The sequence below is a fragment of the Schistocerca nitens genome, chromosome 11 (assembly GCF_023898315.1).
Source record: "Schistocerca nitens isolate TAMUIC-IGC-003100 chromosome 11, iqSchNite1.1, whole genome shotgun sequence".
Taxonomy (NCBI): domain Eukaryota; kingdom Metazoa; phylum Arthropoda; class Insecta; order Orthoptera; family Acrididae; genus Schistocerca; species Schistocerca nitens.
The window spans coordinates 59154021-59178629 of record NC_064624.1 but is presented as its reverse complement, the minus strand read 5'-3'; the positions used below and the strand labels follow the sequence as shown (position 1 = coordinate 59178629).

The 24609-nt window shown below is 39.5% G+C and overlaps 1 protein-coding gene across 1 annotated transcript in view; it reads left to right on the top strand.

Annotated features, from left to right (window-relative positions):
• LOC126212621 (mucin-19-like) overlaps positions 1-10107 on the top strand; it is a 135788-nt gene extending 125681 nt beyond the window's left edge. Inside the window, exon 14 of the mRNA XM_049940050.1 lies at positions 2137-10107. The gene's annotated coding sequence lies outside the window, so the exon portion shown is untranslated. The remainder of the gene's footprint in view (positions 1-2136) is intronic.
• The last annotated feature ends 14502 nt before the right edge of the window (positions 10108-24609 follow it).

The window sequence follows — 24609 nt, the reverse complement described above, 5'->3', positions numbered from 1 at the left end:
TGACATTGAGTGACATACTCTTAATTGTCGTGCAAAAAGGTGTTCAGTAAATTGAAGATTTCAGTTTCTGTAGACTTTTTGCTAAATTAATAAGATCAGTAAATCACGGAAAGTGACGTCGATATAAAAGTTATCGTGTGATAAATTATTCAGTGTTCTTATTACAAATCATAAATGTCATAATCTTTTATGAAGTTTCCTTTTTAATAATATAGCTACATGTTTTTCATTCCGCTAACTTACATTAAACACAATAATTTTACATTTTCAAAGGATGTTGAAACTTTCCCACATGTTTTTAGCGTCTTTACTTAGTTGAGTAAGCTATACAGCAGTTGTTCTTCCTTGATACTGATCTCTTCACAAATATTTGAGTCATTTATATACCAGTGAGCAATGAAGTATCCAGCAAGTGCATATTTTTATGTCACATTATTAAATTTTTCCATTCGGTTCACACTCCGCCAACTCCTCTTTGTCAATAAACCTGTCCATACTGTTGTGTACCATTGTTTCCTCTTAACTAACACTGGCAGAAAAACAAATCCAAAAAAGAACTATGCAGTACTGGATGCAAATTTGAGGGTGGAGAGAGAGGTTGGTAGATGGAACAAAATTTGTTTCCAGACAAGACACACACACTATCGTGCAGCACATACGCAGAGATAAGTCGTCACAAGGAATCAAATGAGATGCAGTGACTCTGTAACACTGTATGTCCTACAATTGATCACCACCTAAACTACCCTTCCTGTGTGGGTGAGCTCACTTTATATTTTCAAATGGGAGCCACCAGTTGTATCATACATTCATGTTCTGTACGAAAAAATAGGTACGGTTTACTCAAATTTTACTTTGCCATTCATGGAATGTGGCACTGTAATCGCAACTATCGACTGTGCCCGTTTTTGCAATTAAGCACTGACGTATTTGATTCTACATTTAATTTGTGATGTAAATGTTAATTTTTGTGTTTGAACTGTCGGTATTTATGTTCAAAACTTACTGTAGTACTGCAAATTTGATAGTACAGTACGGTTGCCCCTTTAGCATGAACCGGGAATGACGGCGTAGGCGGGATAGTTTTCTGTCCCCGTGGGGATGCTCGATATCGGTGAGTCCCTTTGCCTCTCACCACTAGGGGTCCGCCTCCGTAGCATAGCGATTGCTTTTCCGCCTACCACACAGGAGGCCCGGGTTCGATTCCCAGCAGGGAACTGGGTGTCGTGTGTGTCCTTCATCATAATTTTCGTCATCATTGACCCGCAAGTCGCCGAAGTGGCGTCGACTAAAAGGGACTCGCAATACGGCGGCCGAACTACCCCGCACGGGGCTTCCCGGCCGACAGTGCCGCACGATTGTTTTCATTTCACCATTAGCGTCCTCGATTTCGGTGAGTGCCCTCGCCTCTCACCGTAGCGGTGCTCTATTCCGGTGAGTATCCGCGGCAAGTGTGCTTGTCATTATCAATTCGTGGACATTTTACGTTATTACAACAGTTGTGGTTTGTATTCAGCTGGTAGCTGCATAGGAGCCAACGGCAGTCGGATGAAACGTTCTGAAATCTGTCACCCTGATGGTGAGGTTTAAGGCGGCTTCCAGAATTGAGCACGATCTGGGGACTCTCCACAGTCAACCCCGTAGCGAACTAAAAACTAAATTACCATACGAGTAGCTTATTTGCCAGAAACGTCAATATCTAGCCATATTATTTGTGCTGTGGAATCACGTTTGGAACAATCGATAACGTTTGAACATAAGTGTCAAGCGTTAGAACACAAAGGTTTATCTATACATTTTAAATGAAATGTAGAAACAGATTTGAGGGTTTTTAATTCCAGAAACAGGCACACTTAATATTTGTCAATTACAGTGCCATCTACTATGAATGGCAAAGTATAGTTTGAGTAAATCGTATGTATTTTTTGGCATAGAATATGAATGGGTTTAATCTTTCTTATACTTGTTGTGCACTTCTCGTATGATATTGTCATTAATTGTTATTGTTGTTGCTTTTTTTTTTAATAAAGAAATATAGTTTATTCAGATTACACATGTTCACGGCCTCAACACTAACTGTCATACTTCGTAACCGAAAGAAAGTTGGTGGTAACAATTTTTGTTTCTCTGTTTCAGGGTAAAATCAGATGAAGACGATGGTTATCTGGGTGGAGTTCTGACAGTACGGAGAAATGGCAGCAACTTTTCCTGTTCACCGGATGGCACTATGTCCTGGTTTGCAAAATCGAATACTGTGCACGAGTACGATTTCTGGTGTACACGGCAGTACGCATCACGTCATTTTGCGGCCAAATTATGCTTGTAGCTTTTTCACCCACCGTGGTTTTGTAAAGTCTCTGTTGTGTTGTTAATAAGAAAAAGAACAACAATAATCTCTGGAGTAAGAAAAAGAACAATAATAATACGTGGAGGTGACAAAGGACATGTTCCAGTGTGTGCCAGTTTTCTCTTTCATTTGTTAATTCCACTACTCTATTGTATATGACAGGCAGTGTCATACCTTATTTTCTGAGCAGGACCGTAGTTTTGAGATGGAGACGCAGATTCTGAAAACTGCTTATGCATACAGAACTGGCATTATAAGTTACTTATGACACACACTGAGCTATAATTTCATTGTACAGTAGTGCTGAGATATTTCTTAATCTGTATTCAGTTGATATACTGGGTAGACAGCTACTGTATCAGCATAATGCTACAGGTTTATATTCCATTTGTGTGTGTGTGTGTGTGTGTGTGTGTGTGTGTGAAGCAATCGGCGACCTCTTCTGTCGGAGGAAACGTGTTCTTTGCAAGCGTATTCTTTTCTCGAGCAATTTTAGAGGAAGTGAGTGCTTTCTGGAAGCAGACACTAAGTATCAGACTGTGTTAACGTTTTCTGTTAAATTTCCGACGAGCTGATGTGGTTTCGGGAACAGTATTCCTGTATCAAACTTTGGCCTTTCAGAAACGATCGTGAGATCTGTTTCCTGGAGCTCACCCTTTTTGACAGTTTCAGCACTCTGCCTAAGGGCCTGCCAAATAAATTGAACCCCTCAGAAAGGTTCACCGATCAAAATGTGAGATACTGTCGGCAATGTACTGCAGTTTTTACCCAAACTTTGGTTCGGCATACGACGTACATTTCCCGGCAGTCACTAATATCCTGGGAAATATACCAGGTGTTTTTCACGAGAGTCATCAGATGCAGTTTCTCCAGTGTTTCTGTAGAAATTTACAATTTCATTTTTGCTTTGCGCAGCTGGAGTTAGCCCGAACAATTGCTGCTTGTCACGTCTTTCAGACTCCTACGGGTCGTGACAAGTTGTATGTCGTTTTCTCTCACCTCAATATAATTCATTCAAAAGTGAACTGTGAGAAATGCTACAGTTACAGGTGTACAAAAATTGTAAGCTAGTAGTGGGAAGATTTTACAGTTAGGACTGCGGTTACGGAGGGAGGTGACGACGAAACACAATTTGATACCACTAGTGACACGTTTTTAATCATCTTTGTAATATATTTAGTCATCCAGCAGTTTTGTCTTGTCTGTCAAATGCATATCCCACATCTTGTCACCTTCGCATCACTTTGTTGCATGCCAGAGAACAGAAACTCCCATAGAACATGATTTCTTTTACACCAGGAGCACGCCGATTGTTTGCACTTCTCCTCTGACAGATCAAAAGGATGAGAGAGAGAGAGAGAGAGAGAGAGAGAGAGAGAGAGAGAGAGTAGATTTTCAACTGTACCACAAAGTCACTCTCATTACACAAAAGTATAAACAATTACAGCTGTATTTGCAATTGATTAGCAACTGAGAGTAAGTTCAGCAAACACAGGCATTTGCCTGCAGGGAAACAGTGACCTTTAGAAATTGGAATTGTAGAGCTGTCACATGTAATGTTTTCCTTATTTTAGAGGTTTCACTCGACCGCCACAAGCATCTTCAGAAATTATGTGGCCGAGGGCCTTTCGTTACAAATATGGGACTGCGTGTAACTCTCGGCTACGTAATTTCTGAAGATGATCGCTTTGGTCGTGTTGGTCGTGTAAAATAAGGTAAAAGTTACATGTGACTTGGGGTGGCACTACTGTTTTAATGGGAGTAAGTGTTGACACTGTGTCTCAGAAAAGCTAAACAGAAGTACTTCCTTCGTCCTTTGTATCGAATTGAAAAAAGAAATGAAAGGGTACCGATTATCTACACACGAAATGAGAAGCTACAGACACGTGGCATCTGCGCAAGCTGCAAGTCTCCTGCTGATGCCTGAGAGTACATTCCTCAACTAATTGTTCTCGTGCGTAGTCTGTTTCAGGATTCAAAAACTTATGAAATTATATCAAATGGAAAATTCACATGAGAAAATTATAAGAACACAGACAGAATTGCAGGTCAGTGCTTAGCACATTGAGGCAAAAATAGTGTGCTGCCAATAGTCACGAAACAAAATTACACACACTATACTAATTTTCAAAGCTAATCTGCCTTTCCTCCCTGAGGAAGGAACAAATAGTTTTGAAAGAGAGGATGGTGTCCAACTTTACTTATATGTGTGTGTGTTTTGGCATTACTAAACATTTTGCCTCCTGCGAAGGACAGTACGTGTCTTATTATTTGAAAGACTAGCTAATGTCTGTCATAAAAAGGAGCAAAGCTTTCTTTTTGTGGTACATCTTTTATTTTTTATTTGTTTCTATTTCATTTTGTTGGTGTGCTGTTTCATTCCTTTGCTGTACATATTTACACTTGGGGCTAGCGCCCAACGTGTTCTACAGCAGTGTTTCCTGTGAAACTCATTACTATAAGCTATGAAATCCACATCTCATCTGTTACATTGGAACATTCACATTTCATTCCTTGTATATTTTGTGTTTGCATTTAATGTATTGTCTGCTCCTTTCTATCCTTCCTCCCAACTTTCTCCCATCCGAAAATGCAGTCTTTGAGTTTTAAAAATATGTAATTCACTGGTCCGTAGTAAGCTTTGCTGTCAAACCTACCACAGTTCAGTATTGGGAGTGGTCTGTTTGCCTGTCATAATCCTAGTTGGACAATTTTAGATTGGTTGTATTAGACATTGGGGTTGTGGGAAAACTCTTTCTGCTGACTGCTCTTTCTCAAGTGTGTATGGCAAATGTGTTTTCGTAAGTGAATTATCTGGTGTACCAATTTCACACAAAGTGTAGTTATTATATGTATCCAAAGATGGTCAGCACAACATGCTTATATCTGTAAATATATAATTAAATATTTTGTCTCACTGTATTTCTCACATGTAAATATGTTGTTTATTGGAGAGAATATATATATTTAGTAGCTGTATTGAGAATTTCTTTAGGGGCATGACATATATAGATTAAAAATACAAACTAGAGCACTTTTTTCAGATTATTGGAAAAAGCGTTACGTACATTTTATAAATGTGATTATGCCTAAAATTGATGGAAATTGAGGCATAAAATTATGTTGCTGCAAAGGCAGTAAGGCATTTATTTTCAAAATGTCATTTAATTTAATAAGCGTGCGATAAAGTACACGATAATGATTTTGTACGAGGCTTCCCAGTGCTCGGCAAGAGTTGCATCGAGTTGGGATAAGTCGCCATTTGATAAATGCTTCTGGAGGTTGCCGTGCAGGTTTTCTGTTTCACTGTTGTGACACGTGAAAGTACTAAATGAACTGCAGTTTTTCGACAGGATATCTTTAAGCTAGTTACTCCCGTAAACACCAATAATCTTACCAGGACATTTTCGGTGTTCATTGCTGATGTGCTATTAAGGTTCACAGATAGCATTATATGTTCTGGAAAGTAGGTCACATTTTGCACTATAATGAAGTAAACCAGTCCTAAACTAGTGAACAATTTGTTTATCGGGAGGCCCATATCGATAAGTGTTAGGAACATATTGTGAACGTACAAGGAAGTGTCGTCGAGTGTGCGAAGTGGCAGGCGTCTCACCCTACAGGAGCATTTATTTTAAATGTGAGTTTTGTATGTCAGAATGTTTGAACGTGATGAAATATGTTCATGCTCTTAAATGTCTGTATACAAATAAAAGTCGTTTATGCATTAAGAAAAATTCTCATTGAGAAGCAGTTTGTTTTGGGAAAACTCATTTCAATTTCATAATTTTCTGCCCAGTGCAACTTAATTGTAATGGAATATGAATATTTATCACAAGAAATTTGTCACGGAATATGTGTGATACAATTTTGATAATATCGTTTGTGGGAGAGGTGTCAAATTTTACTCTTACATAGTGGCAGAACCTTTTGAAAGATATGGATTCCGGTTTACCAAAACAATCTGTTTATTTTCTCAGTTATTCACACATATATAGAACAAGTGGCAAAATGTGTATTGGTAGTTTTGCTGTAATGCACATTTTGTCACAGTGCACGTCTGCATTAAATTTGCCTGACATTATGTGCACATTTAAGTGATATTTATTACATTCTGAGCGTATGAAGCTTTCAGACAATACTGGATACTACGTAGAAAAGAGTGCCGCACTTCTTCTGTTTATGGGAGTATATCTCGAAGTATTATGTAAATTTTTACACAAACGATTTCTGAAGTGTGTGAGTTTTTGGCAAACATTTTTTTACCGAGCAAATTCTCAAAATTATGTGCGTCACATAGGTACTGGGAATCTGCCTAGTCAACGGTTTGATATTATAAAACTTGAAAGCTTCATTTGCCTCAGTAAATTGGCTTCTTAATTAGATTGTCTGGTGCAGTATTTAATTGGCACCAGTAAGCAACATTTTCTATTTGGTGTGCGGGTGTACTTTGGCCTATGTACGAATTAACTGTATACACACACTTGCAGTGCCCTTATGCCTCAGTATGTGTCACATAACCTTCTGGCACAAAAACTATGTATCTGATACAATTCATTCCCTGTAATGTTGTCAGGGTAAGGAAATGGTCATAACTTGTCTAAAGAATGGAGAGTTTAAATACATGGTTTGCTGTTTATTTTCCATCATACCACTAGGGGCATCCAAAAATTGAATAGATGCTATAATAAATGGGTAGATTCTTCGGGCAAATTCCCTTCGATCCAGCACGGAGAATGGAAGAGTGTTCCAATATTTTACAGAGACTAGTCATAATGCCTTAGGGATGCAAAGTACCTGTCTTCTAAACAGTTTCGTTTTTAATTGTAAATCTCAACCTTGGGTCAAAAGATTGTGTGACCTGATGCTGAAATATGTAATAAAACAGCCAGTACTTTAATGCTGCATTGTAGTAGTGGAGATAATTTAACGTTTAGGGTAGATACTTGTGCAATTTGAGGCACATTCTGCGACATCGGTGATAACTTTCGTGCGTACTGTTATTACTTAATTTTTGCCGTATATTTTCCTGTTTCATCATCAGTTTCTTGTATTTATCTACCCACCTTGTCAGCATGTTTACTTCTTTTGTACAATTAAGTCTGCCTCGACACTGGAGATAGATAGGAGTTTTGTGTCCTATACACTGACTGTTCCACCCAAATGTGATACACAGATGTCTTTAATTGTCTGTATTGTTGTTTTGATCTCACTGTCGCTCCAAGAGCCACCTTGTGTTGTCACAGTTTGTAGCAGTCATTTGTACAGTTTTCCCTTTCTTTTGGAACTCGAACTGTGTTCTTGTAACTTGTGCAATCTATGCTGATTTTTTTTCTTTTTACGGTACACTCAGTTTTTCTTTCCTAATTGAGCTCATTGTTTTTTGGATTGTAGTTCTGATGCTCGCATTTTACTTTTGCTTCTTTTCAAAAAGAACTGTTAACTACCACAAAACTGTGGAGTGAACTGAGTAAGTAGCAAATATGCAGAAGAAATTTGTAATGTTTCAAACCAGGAAGGTTTGCTCCCCGAAAATCAATATGGCCATTTTTAGATGTCAAAATTGTTTTTCTTGAAATTGATGCTTTATTCCTCAGGCAGGTGAAAGGCGAAATATGTGTTAAGCCACACCCCATTCCTACCAGGATCTGTTCTTGTTCGATGAGCTTTCCAGGTATTTTAGTCCGTTTTGTCCAGTTATATTTTTATCCACAGTTCTCCTCACCTGATGCTCTAGCTTCAGCACGACGTGTGAAAAGCTGTAGCTTCCGAATATGCAGGCTGCCTAAAGAATAGTCTCGACGTGCAGCCGAAAATACTCTGGAGCGTTTCTTCTTATTGTAAGTATCGTGTAGCAGTTATGTCACAATAGTGTGACTGTCGGATTTGACAAGAAAGTAACGTAGAACTGGCGTTCCCCTCTCTGCCGTAAAGTGATTTGTGTAGCTGTAACTGGAGTCTGAGCTGCTTGCAAAAAATTTAGTTTTGCCATGGTGAAACTTCTACATTTGTCTCTTCTGTTACAAACTGTTAGGCTCCATAAACTTGTGCGTGCACTGTTACTATTAAGTGTAGATCAGTGTAAGGTGTTCTGGCAGGATAGGCCAGGGATTTTTCACAGGGAATTTAATACCATTTTATTTCACAATTTGTTTCCGTAGTTCGTAAGGAAAAAAGAAATTACAGTTAACTTACAGAACAGAGAATCACCACCACTTCTTGTTGCTCCCAGACAGCTAACACCATCACTGTTTAAGATTTATACTCTACTCCTTGCCTAAGAGTCGAGTTGTTCTTGTGTGACATTCCCACATGTTAAACAGTACAGTGAAGAAGTAACACGTGCTCCACCACTTTCAAATATCTCTGAAACTGATGGAATATGGAAATTTTAAATTTAATTGGGCTTCAGCAGCCGTGTCAAAGTTTTTCGAGCAATTGTGTGGTGTTTATAAGTAAAATAATGTGACTCTCTAGATGCAGCCTGGTGTTATTTTTTGACAAGATTTCAGTTTTGTTATCTGCAATGTCATTGAAGACAGTACGTTGCTAGAGTTGTAGCACACAGTAAAGCAGTTTGATTACACGTTTATTTTGAGAAAAACAAAGTCTCTTGTGAGGAGTCATACCAGTGTTAGCTACAGTATACTGAAATGGTATTTTAGGCTCTGTTCTTTTATTTAGACAAACTGGTCACAATTCACCCATCCCCACTCTCACCCCTTCCGTCCTCCAAAATGGTGGTCTTTTACATTACCTATCTTCGGAAAATTTGCTTCGTAGGTCCGTAGCTTGTAAAGCATTTTTGTGGAAATAGTTGTTCCACAGATACACTTCATTTTATTGTTATTAATCTCTCTGCCAACACACACACTGAAACTAAACCACAGAAAGACAGTGTGTGATTTTAAGCATTTCCAATTTAAGATTATTTTGAACTCCTCTCAGGTATTCGGCAGGGTGGCGGCATCCACATTTTGCCGTACGTCGGCATCCCCGGTAACTGGGCTGGGACTTCCCGGGGTCGGCGGTGTCGACTTGCCGAAATATCGCACAGTGTAGACGACGCTTCCCTTCGGAATACGCGAGAGCTGTTCGGAATAACCGGAGTAGGCAGGTGACACTGTTGTCACAGACGCACACCTCTAGAGCGGAAGTAGTGGCAGGGGCGGTCGGTAGAGGCTCCACATACGTCAGTCTGTCTCCATTCTTAAGGCGAGTGCAGGCCAGTGTACATGTTGACGTTGTTTTAATGTGTTCTGTATACGCACTGTGGCACAGTGTTCATTTTGGGCAGTGTATGTGTTATGTGCAATAATTCAGCTTTTACACTTGCCCCGAAGAATTGAGTTTCGAGTTTTTAGGGGGAGGTCCCTCTGTCGGAGAATCCAGAAGCTTTAAGACAAAAAAGTCATAAGTGTTAGAAATTTGCCAGATGTACAATTATTTTAAAGGAAAAAAGTTTGTTTTACTTTTTTTAAAACAATCTTATGTATGTGAATTTTGTTTTTTTGGATAAAAAGCTCCTTCATATTTTACACAGATCAGATGAAATTGTTAGATTTAAAGTTTTATACAAACATTTTGTGATAGTCTGTTTCACTGATAAGTACAGTGTGATGTTTTTTATGCTACAGCTCAGCTGACTCTTCTGAATTCAGTGTAATACTGTTACGTTCCTACACTATTTTCTAATTCTGTATAAGTAATAAGTAACAGTGTCTGGATTATTGTAAAGAAAAAATAATAAATGTGAAATATTGAAGGAAACAGTGATTTCAGTAGCTTTTTGTACTAGTATCCACTCCTTTAGTACCTTAATATTCACACGTTGAGCACAATGATGAAAGATTTTTCCATGAGCACTGCACAAAATAGAGTAAACAGGGATCCTGAGTGTGTTTTAGGACACCACCAGCTAAAAACAGAAAATAATGAAGACACTCGGGGGGGGGGGGGGATTCACTGTAGGTGATAGACAGTTGATCTTGTGAAATACTTTTGAATATGTTGTCTGAAAACTGTCTCGGACAACTAGTTGGACACTCCTCGTGCAAACGAAATGTTTTAGACCTCATTACAAACAGGCCCGACCTTATCAACAACTTCACTATAGGGACCGTGATTAGTGATCACGATGTCGTCATAGTGACTGTGGTTACTAAAGTTAAGAAATCCGTCAAGAATTCCAGGAGAGTGTTTATGCTAGAAAAAGCAGATAAGCAGTTGTTAGCATCCCACTTACGACACTGAAAGGACATCATTTAGCTTCAGTAAGGATTTAGGAGCATGCATCATTATCAGAAAGAAGCGTGTTTCACAAGAGTAAAATTAAAAATAATTTTGGAGAAAAGAGCAGTAGCTCTAGGAATATGAAGAGCTCAGATGAAGAACCAGTCCTAAGCAAAGTAGGGAAAGGTATGTGTTCTATAGAGAGGCTGGCTCTATACAAGGGAGATGAACTAGAAGCCAATATTATAGACCTGGAAGAAGCTGTACATAAGACGAAGTGGGAGATATTATACTGTGAGAAGATTTTCACAGAGCCCTGAAAAAATCCAAGTTAAAACAAGGCCCCTGGAGTAGATGACATCCTGTCGGAACTACTGATAGCCTTGGGAGAGCCAGCCATAACAAAACTCAACCATCTGGTGTGCAAGATGTATGATGCAGGCAAAATACCCTCAGACTGCCAACTCCAAAGAAAGCATGTGCTGAACTATTAGTTTAGTAAGCCAGTGTTGCAAAATACTAACACATTATTTATAGAAGAATGAAAAACTTGTAGAAGCCAACCTTGGTGAAGATGAATTTGGATTTCAGAGAAACAAAGGAATGCGGGAGGCAATATTGACTCTGTGACTTGTTTTAGAAAATAGGGTAAGAAAAGGCAAACCTACATTCATAGGATTTGTACTTGGAGAAAGCTTTTGACAGTGTTGAGTGGAATACTCTTAAAAATTCTGAAGGTAGCAGGGGTAAAGAACAGGGAGTATCTTACTAAGTCCATTTTTCACCAAACATGAATACATACCTTTCAGTTATAAACCAGCTTGTATTTTCCAAATAATACTTTCCCTAGAAACTCCTCAACAGTTTCAGTGTTAATTACTCAGTATTTGTGTGTTAAACTTAAGTTACATCCACATTTCCGCAATGGCAGCGTGCAACAATAAGATACATTGATAACGATCCTCCTCTCATAAACTGATTATTTTAACAACTATGCTGCATTCCAGAATGCAGTTTTATGTAATAGTACAATGAGTCTAAGAACATCAAGCTTATTTGCAGACGTGTTTCTCTCTGACTTTAAATTACTAGGAATTAATTGGATTTTTAACGAAATATGTTGATGTTTGTTGCTATGCTGGCCTCACTCCACCGACCAGGGTGGCCGAGTGGTTCTAGGCGCTACAGTCTGGAACCGCGTGACCGCTACGGCCGCTGGTTTGAATCCTGTCTCGGGCGTGGATGTGTGTGATGTCCTTAGCTTAGTTAGGTTTAATTAGTTGTAAGTTCTCAGCGACTGATGAGTTGAGAAGTTAAGTCCCATATTGCTCAGAGCCATTTGAACCATTTTTTGACCTCACTGCATGCACTGTAAATCACATACAAGGGTCATTCAATAAGTAATGCCCCACATTTTTTTTACCAGAACATATTTATTGTTGAGAGTCAGAATTTGGTGCCAATATACATCAACATGTCTCATCCATGTCCTATTTTTCTATGTAGTCTCCATCACGTTCTACGGCCATACGCCAACATTGTGGAAGAGCGTGTATTCCCTGCTGCTAAAAACTTGTCCTGCAGGCGTAGTCATGTTTCCACCGCACGACTGACACACTCGTCATCTTCAAAGTGTGTTCCCCACAGAGAATCTTTAAGCGGCCCAAAGAGATGGAAGTCGGCGGGTGCCAGATCTGGACTGTAAGGTGGATGAGGAAATGGTGTCCGACCCAATCTGGCGATGTGTTCCCGGGTTCTCAGACTTGTGTGCGGGTGTGCACTATTTTCTCGGAGCAAGATTTCTGCGGGATCCTCGTCCTATCAAACACGTCGGAAAGGGTTCTCGAGTTTATTCAGAGTCTTAACGTACGCCTCTGAATTGACGGTTGACTCTCTAGGCACCACAGCCACGAGAATGATGCCGTCACAATCCTGGAAGACTGTCGCCGTGACATTTCCTCTTTTGTGGTGAATGAGGACGATGCCACTCCACGGACTGCCTTTTCGTGTCCAGCGCAGAGTGGTGCACTCGGCCTTCGTCCCCGATAACAATCCGTGACAGAAAGGCATCTCCGTCGGCCTCAAAGCACTCCGACAATTCAGAGGAAATGGCCTTTCTTCGAATCTTGTGGTCTGCTGTGAGCATTGTGGAACCCATCGTGAACACTTCTTTGAACATCCGAGAGTCTCGATCGTTGCAGATGCACTTCCAATGCCGATCGACAATTTCAGGGCCAATTGTCGAGTTGTGATATGTCGGTCTACACGAATAATGGCATCCGCACAATTTGGCATGTCTGGAGCAGTGGCTGTGACAGGACACGCCAAGTGTGGCTGATCGTGGAGCTCTGTTTCTGCATTTCCTGAGGCTGTAACTTTCTTTACCCATTGCGAGCTGTAACTTTCCTTACCCATCACCCAACTGTACTCCTATCAACTGCAGCATCACCAAACACTGCACACAAACGTTTATGGATGTTCACCACGGTTCCTTTATCTGCAAAGAATAATTCAGTAACAGCACATTGCTTGTAATGTGAGCCGTATGTAGACGCCATTTTGACGCTGTACTATGGCTCTGCCATCTGCCAGAACGGTTCGAAACTTCACCTGCACACACAAGAAACATCAGATGTGAAGCACCAACAAGGACATTTGTTTGTATTAATGGGATTACTTATTGAGCGACCCTTGTATATAGTATAATGATACACTATAAGGCACGCAATTTCACCTGAGTACATAAAGTATCAAACATGCCTGGTAAGTCATTTGTATAGTAAATGTTTCAGTCAGTGAAAGGATAATGAAGTGGTCCACAGAATATAGAAATTTACAAGAGGACATTACGGACTGGTCCTCTGATTTCCGTAATACTTACAGGATTTCAAGGTACTACTATAATGCAGTTATTAAAAAACTTTAATAAATTTCCTTGGAGTTTGGATTGTTTCCAATCACACAGAAGTACAAAACATTTGAAACTTATTTACTTAATACATATGTGTGGTGTCTGTTCTTTTCGAAATGTCTGAAAGAACAGTCGCCATTTTTGATCCGGCAGTGATTATGGAATTACAGGCATTGGCTGTGAGCGGGCATTCATTGAAATCAGTGGGGAAAGTTGAAAATATGTGCAAGACTGGGATTCGAACCTCGGACTCCTGCTTATTAGGCAGAGGCTTTGACCACTAGCCATCTGGACACAGTGATCATTGCAACTTCATTGACTACCCTAGCATGCCTCCCATCAGACACAAATTGTCAACCTATCCGCACACTATTAATGTAGTGCAGTTGGCCATTATCTTCATTACTCGGAGCAGTACGACTATTGAGCTGTATCTATATAAACCCATCTGGGCGTTGCCAGCACCACCTGACGAAGAATGGCTGCTAGTCTGACACGTGGAAGTAGTATAAGTGAGCATGCTACCTGTGTGTAGAAAGGGGAAGGTGCACGGGCTACCTGAGTTTGACCGAGGGCAGATTGTGACGGCTCAGTACTAGCATTTCGGAAACTGCACAGCTCGGCGGGTGTTCGAGGAGTGCCGCAGTCAGTGTCTCCGACAAGTGGCGAAAGGGAGGTGAAACCACTTCGATTGTGGGGTCGGGCAGCCACTCCTCGTTACAGATGTCGGACGTTGTCAGCTCGGCAGTGGTCGGGATAGGCGGCGAACTGTGGCAGAACTGACATCAGACTCATGGTGGGAACAGTAAAAGTGTGTCTGAGCACACAGTGCACTGAACACTCCTAATGGCAGGCCTCCGCTGCCAACAACACAGGCATTCAAACAATCATTCTCCTGTGCTTCATACCTGAATGGAACAGGAAGAAATCCTAATAACTGGTACAATGGGACATGCATTCTGACATGCACATCATGGTGGTTTGCAGAGAATAGATGTAGATGTATCTGTCTTCGGGGACCTTGTCCGTCCCTTCACGAAGTTTGGTTTTCTTCGGCACGATGGCCCCTACAGCAGGACGGTGCAATATGTCACACAGTTCGCCTGGTAAGTGCGTGGTTCGAAGAGCACGAGGATGACTTTACTGTACACCCCTGGCCACTATACCCAATACAGAATCTGTGGGACCCCTTTGATCGGGCTGTTCGTGTCACGGATCTTCAAATGTGAAACCTAGAGCAGCTAGCCCTGGTGATGGAGTCAGTGCGGCTTCACATACCTTACAGACTGTCTTCCTGCAAGTTTTGCAGTGGTCTGCGATGCGGGAAGTGGTTATTACAGCTAATAATGTGACTGGATAGTGTACAATGCAGATCCCTCTAACAGAGAACTGTGCCCAGTCATCGGAACTGAGTGAGGTGCTCGTACAGTGCTAGCTTGTGAGACAGGAAACTGAGCCGGGCCAAGGTCAAATCTGCACTGTGGACTGACGACTGTGGGCCGGTACATTGGTCACGTGGTTTCCTACGCTCGTTTAGACAAATGCCGGGGTGGTCCCCAAATACCACCTCAGATAATGTGATTCACTAAAGTTAAAATATAACACACAGAAATATATTACACGATTCACACAAAGTTGGTGCACTCAACATTCCTCCCTTAGGTTACCTCAACTACTGTTGCCCAGGAAGGGTGTCCAGTCACAAAGGTAAATAATGAAATAAAATTTGCCAAACCTGAAAAAACAGATCTCACACTAGATGGGATAAACGTTACAGTAAAGAAAGAAAAAGATTGGCAGTCACCTAGAGGGATGCAGAAGTTATTCACGGAACTGCCGTCCACTGTCCTCCACACACATTCTGATCTGAAATGTAATGAGGTATTTTTGACGGAATGACCTCCTTAATGCCAACCGGCACAAATTCTGAAAACGTAAGACAAAATCCAGTTTGCACTTTTCTCAAATCACATCCTGAAGGCCATCAATCTAAGCAGTGAGGTATATACAGCAAAATTTGTGACTGGATTGTGGATTAGAAATAATTCAGAGGCGAACTACTACGAGGGTAATCCCAAAATTAAGGTCTCCCATTTTTTTATAAGTACACAGACCTGTTTTTTCTTCAGTGGTTTACATCAGTTTACAGCTTCAACATTTAGCTATTTTTCGACATAATCACCATTTCTGTCGATGCATTTTTGTAGACGCTGTGGCAGTTTTTGTGTGCCCACGTCATACCAGCTCACCGCCATGCTGTTCAGAAAGTTATGAACCTCTTCTTTCACCTCGTCATCGGATCTTAATCGCTTTCCGACCAAATGTCCTTTAACCTAAGAAACAGGTGATAGTCCCCGGGCGCCAAGTCAGGACTATAGGGTGGGTGGGTGATTGTGTTCCACTGAAACTGTTGCAGGAGAGCATGGAGAATATGTACACCCTTGCTCAACATTCCCCTTCTACGGTTCTGAAATGACCGTTTGAGTTTTTTCAGAGTCTCACAGTACCTGTCAGCGTTAATTGTGGTCCCAGGAATTCAGCTCCGACGACGAGGTGAAAGAAGAGGTTCATAATTTTCTGAACAGCATGGCGACAAGTTGGTATGACGTGGGCACACAAAAACTGCCACAGTATCTACCAAAATGCATCGACAGAAATGGTGATTGTGTCGAAAAATAGCTAAATGTTCAAGCTGTAAACTGATGTAAACCATTGTAAAAATAAACAGATTTATGTTCTTATAAAAAAAATAGGAGACCTTACTTTTGGGATTACCCTTGTACATTATTTATCGGTATGTTCAAATGACTCGTGTTACAGAGACACTTCAGTAACTCAAATAGGAATCCACAAAGGGACGCTATTGAGAAAATGTAGAGAACCGCCATTTGAAGCTTACTGCAGAACAGTTCTACTGCCATCAACGCACATTGTGCGTAAGGACTGTGAACGTAAGACACGAGAAATTAGGGCTCACAAGGAGGCACATAGTCAGTTGTTCTTTCTGTACTCTATTTGGGAGTGGAACGGGAAAGGAAATGATTAGTAGTGGAACAGTGTGCCCTCTGCCACACACTGTACCGTGGCTTGCTGATTGTCTATGTAGACGTAGATTTCTTGCTAGGAAGGGCGCAGCATGTCATCTCGGATGGAGAGTCACCTATAGACGTAGAAGTAACTTCAGCTGTGTCCCAAGAGCGTGTGTTGTAAGTTAATGACCCTGCAGACACTATTAATAATAACCTCAGAATTTTTTGAGAGATGACATAGTTATTTGTAATGAAATATTGTCTGAAAAATGCCGCAAAAGAACACAGTCAGTTTTCGGTAAGATTTCAAAGTAGTGTAAGATTGGCAACTTGCTTTAAATGTTCAGAAATGTAAAATTTTTCACGTCAAAAAATGAAAAAAACATAGTATCCTAAGACCACAATATCAATAAGCCACGACTGGGATCAGTCAAATTGTACAAACATCTGGACGTCACAATTTGTAGGAATATGAAATGGACTGACCATGTGTTCTCAGTCGTAGGTAAAGCAGGTAGCAGGCTTTGATTCATTGGTAGAATACTGGGGAAGTACAGTCTACAAAGAAGATAGCTTACAAATCAGTCCTGGCACCCACCCTAGAATACTGCTCAAGTGTGTGAGAGCCGTACCAAATAGGACTAACGAATAACACTGAAAGTATACAGAGAAGGGCAGCACGAATGGTCATAGGTTTGATGTGTGGGAGAGTATTACAGATATGCTGAAAGAACTGAAACGGCACACATTTGAAGATAGATGCAAACTATTCTATGAAAGCCTACATGCAGTGTTTCTAGAATTGTACATTAATAAAACAGGAGGAAGAAAGCCCTAACAACTGATACAACAAGAAGTATTCTCTGCCACACACTTCACAGTGGTTTTCAGATTATGGATATTGATTTAGAAATATCTGGATTTAAGGACTGAAAAGCTTTTCTATAAATAGCAATCAGTATTTAAAACTGGAAAAACATTTCTTTGAAAATTACCATTGTAATCAAGTAAATATTAAGGTACCATCAGTATATAAACAGCATTCATTTAGTATAAATGAGAAGGCAGTGACTTTTTTCATATTTCCAGTTTTCTTTCTAATTTACTTTAATTAATTTAGCTTCTGCGTATGTGAAGAAGCTTTAAACAGTATAACGATAGTTTCCAGTTAACGTATACCTCAATACATCCCCTATCCCCGAAGGTCCTACTTCCCGACAGGCTCTACAGAATGTGATGAGTGAATGAATTAATACAATGTAGGGTCCCACTAAAATTCGCAGTTGGGTTCACTCTTATTCGTAACCTATGTACGTGGTGTCCCAATGTCTTGAAACACATGTACAATGACATAAATGTCTGCTGATGATGCAGGAATTCCAAAGGAAGACCAAGTAAATGCATTGTTCACAGTTCTCAATCTCACAAACATCCATCATACAATCTTATCAAATTAAAATACCGAAGAAATTCTGGTCGTACGTAAAGTACACAAGCGGCAAGACGCAGTCGATACCTTCGCTGCGCAGTGCCGATGGTACTGTTACCGACGACTGTGCCGCTAAAGCGGAGTTATTGAACACAGTTTTCTGAAATTCCTTCACCAGGGAAGACGAATGGAATATTCCAGAATTTGAAACACGAACAGCTGCTAGCACGAGTTTCTTAGAAGTAGATACCTTAGGGGTTGCGAAGCAACTCAAATCGCTTGATACGGGCAAGTCTTCAGGTCCAGATTGTATACCGATTAGGTTCCTTTCAGATTACGCTGATACAATAGCTCCCTACTTAGCGATCATATACAACCGCTTGCTCACCGATAAATCTGTACCTACAGATTGGAAAATTGCGCAGGTCGCACCAGTGTTGAAGAAGGGTAGTAGGAGTAATCAATCGAACTACAGACCTATATCATTGACGTCGGTTTGCAGTAGGGTTTTGGAGCATATACTGTATTCAAACATTATGAATCACCTCGAAGGGAACGATCTATTGATCCGTAATCAGCACGGTTTCAGAAAACATTGCTCTTGTGCAACGCAGCTAGCTCTTTATTCGCACGAAGTAATGGCTGCTATCGACAGGGGATCTCAAGTTGATTCCGTATTTCTAGATTTCCGGAAAGCTTTTGACACCGTTCCTCACAAGCGACTTCTAATCAAGCTGCGGGCCTCAGTTGTGTGACTGGATTCGTGATTTCCTGTCAGGAAGGTCGCAGTTCGTAGTAATAGACGGCAAATCGTCAAGTAAAACTGAAGTGATATCGGGTGTCCCCCAGGGAAGCGTCCTGGGACCTCTGCTGTTCCTGATCTATATAAATGACCTGGGTGACAATCTGAGCAGTTCTCTTAGGTTGTCCGCAGGTGATGCTGTAATTTACTGTCTAGTAATGTCATCCGAAGACCAGTATCAGTTGCAAAGCGATTTAGAAAAGATTGCCGTATGGTGTGGCAGGTGGCAGTTGACGCTAAATAACGAAAAGTGTGAGGTGATCCACACGAGTTCCAAAAGAAATCCGTTGGAATTCAATTAATCGATAAATAGTTCAATTCTTGAGGCTGTCGATTCAACTAAGTACCTGGGTGTTAAAATTACGAACAACTTCAGTTGGAAAGACCACATAGATAATATTGTTGGGAAGGAGTGCCAAAGGTTGCGTTTCATTGGCAGGACACTTAGAAGATGCAACAAGTCCACTAAAGAGACAGCTTACACTACACTCGTTCGTCCTCTGTTAGAATATTGCTGCGCGGTGTGGGATCCTTACCAGGTGGGATTGACGGAGGACATCGAAAGGGTGCAAAAAAGGGCACCTCGTTTTGTATTATCACGTAATAGGGGAGAGAGTATGGCAGATACGATACGCGAGTTGGGATGGAAGTCATTAAAGCAAAGATTTTTTCATTGTGGCGAGATCTATTTATGAAATTTCAGTCACCAACTTTCTCCTCCGAATGAAAATATTTTGTTGAGCCCAACCTACATAGGTAGGGATGATCATCAAAATCAAATAAAAGAAATCAGAGCTCGAACAGAAAGGTTTAGGTGTTCGTTTTTCCCGCGCGCTGTTCGGGAGTGGAATAGTAGAAAGATAGTATTATTGTGGCCAAGCACTTAAATGTGAATTGCAGAGTAATCATGTAGATGTAGATGTAGATGTAGATGTTCAGCATCATACACAGGCATTGGTGGTTATGTACTGAAATACTATGTGTAAGGTTTGTTGATTAATATTTTATAAATATCATCCATTGTTCCCAAAGAGAGAAGTATCTGAGATGCAGAAAGAAGCCGTGGATGTAAAATTTATTTTAAGGTTTCATATAAAGCTAATATTAATTATAAATTAATGTAAAATATTGTTAAGAATTCTGATGAAGATATTCTTCTTTGGAGTAGAAGGAAGTATGCAACAGGATGTTATTTTGTTCTTTCAACTCCGCCACATTACCTACAAGACATTTCATATGTTCTGGCAGGTTACTGAATACATGTGTATCAGTGTCTGCCGGGTTTCTGTAGACGGATCCCTATAGATTTAGCTTCCACCAAAAATGATTATGTAACTCATTACTGAATGGTGGAAATATGCAGAGTAAGATAATTTATTAATTTTCTGATCACATGTTACTGTTATTGGGCATACCTACTACATAATTCGCTGACCTGAGGTGCTTCATAGATTTTATGATGTTGGTATTAGTCTTCAGACCAGGTCATTCCGTGTAAAATCATAAATATGTTGGTGGATCCTTAGGCAATCATTTCAGAATTTAGTCATATTTGGTACAAGAATACCTACATGTATTATGAATGCATACCTACTAATAATTCACTGACCTGAGGTGCTTCATAAATTCTATGGTGTTGGTATTAGTCTTCAGACTGGGTCACTCCATGTAAAATCATAAATATGCTGGTGGATCCTTAGGCAATCATTTCAAAATTTAGTCATATTTGCTACAAGAATACCTACATGTCTTAATAGTAAAACTGTCTTAACTTTTTTTTTAATTATTTCAGATTTGAAGACTCAAGAGTGCGTATACCAGGTCATTAGTCAGTCACCAATTTCCCTATTTTCAGAGACCTACTGCTCAATAATGAGTTAACATACACACCTAAATTTTTATGCGTTAGTATGTAGACCAATAAGTTGATATAATGTATAAAAAGCAGGATATATCAATCAGATTTTTATGAAAAATGTTTAAAGACTCACTGTTTTCGCACAGTGCTTTAAATTTGTAATTTTTTTTAAAATCCTAACCTCATCTTGTGCACTGTAACTCTTCAACCCTAGTATTAAGTATAAATAATATGAAAAGAATTTGTCATTGCAACTAGTAGTTCTTACAGTCCTGGGGGGACGGGGGGTTGTATGTAGACAGTTGAATCTCAACTTGATTTTTTGCTGCAATCTTTGCATCTCTAGTAGGAATCTTAGGTGCAAAGAAGAATGTCCAAACAAACCTTATTCATTGGCAAAGAATAAAAAGAAATGCCACTAACACATGCCAGCCCCATTCAACACTACAGGGTATTGGTTAATAAAAACCATGCATATTGTTTTTAAAACTGTTCTTAAAATATTTGTGGTTGACCTATAAGTCAAAACTGTAAACAGGTGAGAGATGGAAACAGTTAGCAATCATTTTCCTCAATGTATATGTTATTTCACTTTTAACTGTCCTTTCTGTGTAAAGAATTACAACAGACAGCTTGAGTGCATAAATGAGCTGATATATCCTTATTACATTACTGTAAATTAAAAATATACTCCAGTGACATGTAATAAAAGATGCAAGTAATAATGAGAGGCATCAATAACTTTTTAAATACATACCACTAGATATAAAAATTCTGCAAAGAACAGTCTCATGAACAAATTCAGATTTAAAGAAAGAAACTGTATTTTTAAAGCTCTTCTACCTTGCATATAACTTTGTTTTCCTTGACACCTTGATACAAAAATGAAATGAGTTCACCTAAAGGTGACACACAATTTTTTCACTGTCAGGTTGACAGAACTTTGTTGTTATGGGACAAAATTATATCACCTTAATGGCCTACTTACTAGGCGCATAAAAAAAATTTAGATCTGTAGAACATCTTATTACTGAGTTGTAGGTCTCTGAAAATAGGAAATTACTGCCTGACTAATGACCCTGTGCACACCCTTGAGTCCTGAAACCTGAATTAGTCAAAAGTGGTTAGAATTAATAGGACAGTGCCATCTGGCAGTTTTACTATTACGGCATATAGGGGTTCGTGCACCAAATATGACTAAATTCTGTAATGGTCACCTTCTTACTCCTCGTGAGATTAAAGGGAATGACTCGACTGTAATATATCTGTAATAAAAAAAAGTAGTATCTCGTTGTTTGGATGACTATAACAACAGCTCTCGGAAGTCTACCAGAAGTTATGAATATAATGACCATCAGTTTGCAATGAATCGTGTGTGTATTCACAACATGCTGAAGTGGAGCCAGCAAATTGATAAGCTTATCAAGAAAGTACAGATCAGCAGATCCACGTTTATGCATTTTGTAATATTTCTCAATGTGTCGGCCTGCAGACAAAACTATTAACTTGTTTCGCAAGCTTTCACTTCCTGCCGGCCTACGAATATTCCACAGCTGAAGTCGTCATAGTGTCTGCTCAGAAAAAGAAAGAATGTTGGGCAAACATATTAGCACACATCTAGCAGAAGCTTCTTCAAGGATATTGCAAAACCTTAACCTCAGTACCCACAACATTTATTCCCTGTATTTGTAACTAACAATAAAAATTACTGCGGGTTGCACGAGAATAATTTCCACGTCGGTTCCATCTTCTTGTGTACATTTTAGAGTTCCACATTCTGCTGCAAAGTTTTTTAACAAGTTCTTTTGCCCAATAAACTGGGAATATCCGGCAAGATGAAAGAAAATTGTAAAACAATAAACTGGTAGCCAAGATCACAGGAATTCTTTTTATTCCACAATGATGGAATAAAAAGAATTCGTGTGATTTTGGCTACCAGTTTATTGTCTTACAATGAGCTCCCTACATGAAAGAGAACTGCTACAGTGCTTCACTAACAACTGCTTCCACAGATTACCTAAGTCAAGGTTGGAAAATCCCTGTTAGCAGCAGTAGAAGTAACAATGTTCATTCTAAGTGACACACTATTCTTATAGTTTGTATGTAATTGATGCTATTTGTCAGTTATCAGTATCACTGTGTAAATACTAAGCAAATGAAAGATAGCAGCTTTATTTTTTTCGTAACAACAGCTTACCTAATGACACTATTGTGCTCATTTATGTTACAGAAAGAATTAATTATTTATGTCCAGCAACAACTATATAGTGGACTAAAGATTTATAACAAACTACATCTACACGATTATTCTGTAATTCACAATTAATTGCCTGTCAGAGGGTTCATCAAACTACCTTCAAGCAATTTCTTTACTGTTCCACTCTCAAACAGTGTGAAAAAAAAAAAGGAAAACCCAAATTTTTCTGTACGAGCTCTGATTTCTCGTACTTTATTACTTTGATCATTTCTCCCTATGTACAAGGATGCCAACAAAATATTTTCACTCTCCGAGGAGAAAGTTAGTGATTGAAACTTCGGATCCTGCTGCAAGAAAAAGACACCTTCGTTTTAATTAATTCCACCCCAATTTGCGTATCGTATCCACGACAATCTCTCCCCTATTTTGTGGTAATATAAAATGTGCTTCCATTCTTTGAAGTTCTTCAGTGTCATCCGACAATCCCATGTAATGCAGATCTGACACCATGCAGTAGTACTCCACGAGAGGGTTGACAAGCAAAGTGTAAGCAGTCTCTTTAGTAGACAAGTCGAATTTTCTAAGTGTTCTGCCAATAAATCACAGTCTCTGGTTTGCTTTCCTCTCAACATTATCTATGTTATAGTTCCAATTTAAGTTATTCACGATTGTAATCCCTATGTATATAGTTGAATTTGCAGACTTTAAATTGTGTAATTTATCATGTAACTGAAATTTACTGGATTCCTTTTAGAACTCATGTGGATTACTTCACACTTTTCATTCTTTACAGTCAATTGCCATTTTTCTCACTGTACTGATATCTTGCCTAAATCAATTTGCAATTGATTTTGATCATCTGGTGATTTTACAGTACGGTAAATAACAGCATCACTTGGAAACAATCTAAGAGGGCTGCTCAGATTGTCTTCTAAGTCATTTGTGTACATTAGGAACAAAAGAGGGACTATAACACTTCCTTGGGGAATGCCAGACATTGCTTCCGTTTTACTTAACGACTTTCCATTGATTACTATGAACTGTGAGCTTTATGACAGGAAATAACAAATTCAGTGGCACATCTGAGATGACAATCCACAGGCACGCAATAGGATTAGAAGTCACTTGTGAGGAATGCGTCAAAAGACTTCTGGAAATCTAAACATATATAATCAATTTAACATCCCCTGTCAATAGCATTCATTACTTCATGACAATAAGGAGATATTTTACACAAGAATGACATTTTCTGAATTCACATTGGTTGTTTGTCAATAAATTGTTTTCCTTAAGGTAACTCATAATGTTCAAACACAGTATGTTCCAAAATCCTAGTGCAAATCAACAGTAGTGATGTTGATGTAGTCTTCAGTCCATACACTGGTTTGATGCAGCTCTCCATGCTACTCCATCCTGTGTAAGCCTCTTCGTCTCCAAATAACTACTGTACTCTACATCTGAATCTGCTTACTGTGCTCATCTCTCGGTCTCCGTTTACCATTTTTGCCCCCCTCCCCCTACAGTTCCCTCCAATACTAAACTGATGATCCCCTGATGTCTCGGGATGTGTCCTCTCAACTGATCCCTTCTTCTGGTTAGGTTGTGCGACAAATTTTCTTTTCTGCACAATACCATTCAGTATCTCCTCATTAACTTACATGATCTACCTACCTCATCTTCAGCATTATTCCGTAGCACTGCATTTCAAAAAGCATCTATTCTCTCTTGTATAAACTTTTTACCATCCATGTTTCACATCCACAAGTAACTACACTCCAGAAAGAGACTTCCAAATACTAAATAA